Source organism: Limulus polyphemus, unplaced genomic scaffold (assembly GCF_000517525.1).
Source record: "Limulus polyphemus unplaced genomic scaffold, Limulus_polyphemus-2.1.2 Scaffold6947, whole genome shotgun sequence".
In the NCBI taxonomy this organism is placed as follows: domain Eukaryota; kingdom Metazoa; phylum Arthropoda; class Merostomata; order Xiphosura; family Limulidae; genus Limulus; species Limulus polyphemus.
This window is the reverse complement of record NW_013672557.1, coordinates 19240-25128: the sequence shown is the minus strand read 5'-3', so window position 1 is coordinate 25128 and position 5889 is coordinate 19240.

Sequence of the window (5889 nt, the reverse complement as noted above, 5' to 3'; positions counted from 1 at the left end):
AGTCATGCTTCGTCAAGTGCCAGAAGTGTAAGTCAAATTGTTCGACTGTCCAGAAATAGTATAGAGCAAACAGACATTGCCAGAACATTAGGGTACCCCCCAGTGTAATGTATCCAGAATCCTAAAACGTCATCGGACTACAGGAAACATTGTTCCAAAAAAGTATACTGGTAGACGCCAAAAAAGTACTGCCCGAAATGACAGTGTTTTAATTAAACTAAGGTCGAAAGAACTCTTGCAACACCTTATGGTAGGAATGACATGAACACATTCATTCCTGGGGTTCCAGAAGAACAGTGAATAGGAGACTGACCAAACAAGGTTATTTTGTAAGCCGATATTAGCCAGAATTCACAGCCATCATCATGTTATTTGGGCAAGACAGCATGCCAACTTACAGTTAAGAAACTGGCGACATGTCACATTTTCAGATGAGTCCTGTTTCCGGCTTGTTAAAGCTGATGGTAGGATTCGTGTTCGTCATTCGCCTGGAGAACAGATGAGGAAAGACTGTCTTTCCTACAGGGAACACAAAGGAGGTGGTGCAGTACATGTTTGGGCAGCTATTCATCATGGTTGAAAAACTGCTCTTCATGTCCCTCAGGGAAACGTCAATGGCGCGTCCTACGGGCACCACATAGAAAAGATATTTCTGCCATATTCTAGGCCAAGGTTTGGCAATAAATTAGTGTTCCAGGATGACAATGCCACTGCTCACAGTGCTTTTATTGTACAGGATTATCTCAACCACGAGGACGTTACAAGATTGCTATGGCCAGCATAGTCTCCAGATTTTAATCACATTGAGAAACGTTGGGAAGAACTGAACCAGAAAATTACTAACCACAACCCTAAACCAGCTACTGTAGTTGGGATGAAATCACGGTGGATAACATCAATAACCTCATCGACAGCATGCCATTTCGCCTTGCTGAGGTTATTAGAATACGAGGAGGACAAGTACTGAATGTTTAATATGAACTGATATAAGGTTACAGACGCTATTTATAATAACTTGCCGTTATATATTGTCATTAAATATGTTTTGTTGTGATATATGAAATACTGAATTACATATATTTCTACAGATATCTAATAAAATTGTTTGCTGTACCACATAAAAATGTTGGTAAGATTACTGAGTACCACATAAAAATGTTGGTAAGATTACTGAGAACCACATTAAAGTGTTGGTAAGATTACTGAGTACCACATAAAAGTGTTGGTAAGATTACTGAGAACCACGTTAAAGTGTTGGTGAGCTTACTGAGAACCACGTTAAAGTGTTGGTAAGATTACTGAGAACCACATAAAAATGTTGGTAAGATTACTGAGTACCACATAAAGTGTTGGTAAGATTACTGAGTACCAAGTTAAAGTGTTGGTAAGATTACTGAGAACCACGTTAAAGTGTTGGTAAGATTACTGAGTACCACATAAAAATGTTGGTAAGATTACTGAGTACCACATAAAAATGTTGGTAAGATTACTGGTAAGATTACTGAGAACCACATAAAAGTGTTGGTAAGATTACTGAGAACCACGTTAAAGTGTTGGTGAGCTTACTGAGAACCACGTTAAAGTGTTGGTAAGATTACTGAGTACCACATAAAAATGTTGGTAAGATTACTGAGTACCACGTTAAAGTGTTGGTAAGCTTACTGAGTACCACATAAAAATGTTGGTAAAATTACTGAGAACCACGTTAAAGTGTTGGTAAGATTATTGAGTACCACATAAAAATGTTGGTAAATTACTGAGAACTACGTGGTAAAACCACTGAAGAACTATCTAACAGTTTTGTATAGAGACTGAAAACTAACATAAAATATTGACAATGGACATGGCGGACATAGTGTGGTTGAAATACTCTTATACAACATTCTCACTCTTCTTGAAAAACCTCTAAGGAACTGAATAGAGAATGTAGGGTTACTACTGCAATTAAATTCGTCAGCTTAGAAAAGGCGTTCACATCATAAAAAATGTATTCCGATATTTAAAAACACATTGGTAACTTTGTTTTAAATAAGCGGTTAATTTGGCTAAGACTACTCCGTAACGAAAAACGTCAAGGAAAACAAAACTTCAATGATTACTGACTGTTTCTCTTTTTTTTTTTCAAGGAGTGTTTGCTCCGTGTTATCTTCGTTACTCTTTTATACAGACCAAAGTCGTTATACAATAGCTAGAGTAAGGAGCCAATCACGAAAAAACCCGTGTTTACCTCTACAAGAACAGTGTTTTCAGAGCGCACCACCAGGAAATAGTGTTACGTAACTACTCCACTGGAAGACATAGTGGACAATTAAAAGGGCACTTTCAAACATGAATAGCAAGCCAGTAGTGGTCACTAGGGAGCTGCTTCTGGTAAACATAGGGTAAAAACCACGAGAAGCAAACACATCCTCGTTCACTCCTATTCAATTGTTCTTATAAACACTTTTAAAATATAAAATTATACAATTAATTATTGCGTACTAACACCTAATAGGACATCACAGTTATTATTATTTACTGTATATACAGACCTAGAAGTGTGGAATTAGGCCTATCTTTTAGTAGCTGTTGGCAATTTGTATCACTGAGAAATAAAAGGAACTTTAAGGGCAGGAAAGCAGGGGCTTGAGCCCACTAAGCCCCCCCCCCCATGCACGTCACTGAGGGGAAAATATGATTTAGAAAAATACTGGAAAAAAGTTATCTACCTTACCGGGGATATTGGTAGATAAACTGGAACACCAAGGTTTAGTGATCTGTATAATAACTACCGAGCTATAATGTTGTGTGAAGTGCACCACCAAAAGAACAGTAGTTTGCATTATTACCACCAGGGATATTGGTAGATAAACTGGAACACCAAGGTTTAGTGATCTGTATAATAACTACCGAGCTATAATGTTGTGTAAAGTGCACCACAAAAGAACAGTAGTTTGCATTATTACCACCAGGGATATTGGTAGATAAACTGGAACACCAAGGTTTAGTGATCTGTATAATAACTACCAAGGTGCAATGTTGTGTAAAGTGCACTACCAAAGAACAGTAGTTTGTATTATCACCACCAGGGATATTGGTAGATAAACTGGAATATCAAGGCTTAGTCATCTGTATAATAACTACCAAGGTACAATGTTGTGTAAATTGCAAAACCAAAGGACAGTGGAATTTAAGGCACATCTAAGGAAACAGTTGTTTCTAATATGACCACCAGGGAAAAGGGAAATGTAAAATGCACTTCAAGGTTAGAGTAAAGTGTACCGTATGAAGCATCGTTTGTGATATGACCACCAGGGTAAAATGGAATGGTAAAGCGCATTACTAGAGTACAGTGATATGTAAAGATCACTTTAGAAAATATTGTTTTGTGATATGACCACCAGGGTACAGTGGAATGCAAAGTGTGCTAATAACTCACTATTAGGGTATAGTGAAGTGTAAAGTGCATTGCAAAAGTAACAGTAATTTGTAAAATAATCTCCAGGATAAAGTAATGTGTAAATTGACCACCACTAGCACATAAAAGTATGTAAAATACACGTTGTGAAACAGTGGTTTGTAAAATTACCACCAGGGAACAGTGCTATTTTAAAGTCGTTTATTTGAGCAAAACTATATAATAAACTGATACAGAAGCTTATCCTTATAGTCTGAAAGAAACATTGTATTTTACAAATTTAACTATATGTAAGACAATATTTTTTTTCCTTTTTTCCTCTTCTACTTTCCACGCCGTAGAATCACTGAGTTAACATTGGAAAGATGTTATATTTTGACTCCATGCAGTAAGATGTTTCTCTTTTATGATCTGCACGGTGCTCACATCTCCATTTAAATCTAAATACCGACGGTAAAAGATTCTGTGGTCGAGGCTAAAGTTACTGTTCGTTGAGAAACGTTAACAGATAGTATCGGTTCTCTCGTTCTAAGTTTCTGACAACTTGGAGTTTTAAATGCTATTTAATTTCTCCAAAAGAAAGTCGTTCTCACAAGTTAAAAACTGCGGGTTTTCTTTACGATACCCACGAGAATCACTCAGCTTAAGAATTCCCAGTTTATTTATTGTGTTTTACACAGTTTACCATTTACTGGTTTTTCTTTTTAGGAATCTTTAACAACAAAAACAAGAAACGTTATTTCATAATCGCGTTCTGTATGGCTCTATAATTCACTGTAAAACCACGGCAACCAACAACAAAATAAACAAGAAACGTTTTTTCATGATCGAGTTTTATAACGCACTAGGTTTCATTGTAAAACCACTGTAACCACCACCAACAAAAATAACAACAAACAAACAAGAAACGCCATTTCATAATCGTAATTCCCATATCACGTGAGTGCCTCTTACGAGATTTCCATAAAATAATCAAATACAAAGAGAAATATTTTGAAAACTACTTTAGAGAATACATATAGTTCTAAGACTTTGATCAGTTCAATCAGGAACTTAAAACAAACATGATGATCTTTGACGACTGACTGTTTTATCTAACATTTACATAAGGAAACCAAAACCAAACTCAACAGTTAACGGTAGCTGTATCTGACAACCTACTACAATAAAGACGAAAAGGTGCCATTCAGCCATCTTTGAAACACACACAAGATTTCTCTATCATTATTAAATCAAGCGGAAGACGAAAAAACAAAACACAAAATGAAACTCCGACATTTGTCAAGAAGTGTTACATTTTCTGTCAAAGCGTAAAGCTTGAATAGCCACACCAATGTGTGTGTTTATATATATTTAGTAGCTGGAGATTCTAAGTCTCAACTTTCTTCAGATTGTTTGTTAAGATTGTTCAATCTTTTGATTCATTGCTAGATGTTTCTTTGAACAAGAATGATTAAATTATTGGACTGAAGGATTTTAATTATTCACCTGTTTTCGATTGAGAATTTATCTCTACATAAATAACACATGAAGATAACAAAAAACCATGCCAATGAATATCTATACTTTTAATAGTAAAAAAAATGTTTATTTATCCACAAACTACTCCGTGGTCTTTGGACCAATTTTAACCAAACTTGGGAGGATGATATACTGGACCAAGGGGCACGTCACAGGGCAATTATTACCCAGCCACACCCACCCTGGGCCACGCCTACAGCAAAAATATGATTGTTTGGCAAATGACTCTACAGTCTCAGACCAATTTTTATTCCTAATTTTTTTCGTTCTAATGTGTCTATCAAGAAGACCTCAGATCATCAACAAACTGAGACTGTAGAGAGGAAGTAGTAAAAGTAATTGAAACACCATTCCTGTAATGTGAAATAAACTAGTTGTAAAGTAAATTGTCTACATTAATACAAGTTATCCATTCAATTTATTAGTTCAAGCCCTACATTCAATCCTTACGGAAAGGTGCCTAGGCTCGTATGATATTATAATCAAAAGAACACGTGATTATACAATCCACATCACATTAACATACGTAGCGTCACAATTCCCACAAGCTTCTTACAATGGAAATATTCTACTATGAATATTATTGTAACTTTAGAAAGTATGATATTGATAACTACAAGACTTCGTCTTACTTCTTAGTTTTAAGAATTTCACAACAACAACAAAAGTTTTGTCCTCTAACGTTTGTAGCTCCAGGCTTACACAGGCTTCTCAGTAAACACGCGTAGATGCTTTACAAGGCTTAGTTGATGATTTACTCATTGCCATTTTCGTTTGTCACATATCAAAGCTCTGGGCATCTCCTGAACGGCAATCTCTCTCCTTGCGGGCTCCTATAAAAACCGTGAAATTTGATCCGATTTCACACAGAAAGCGTATGTATTTATACACCAAGAAATTTGATAGCAGGACGCGGTAACTGCCATCGGCGGTTTGTCGATAAAAACCTGGGGCGAAAAAAAAAAAAAAAA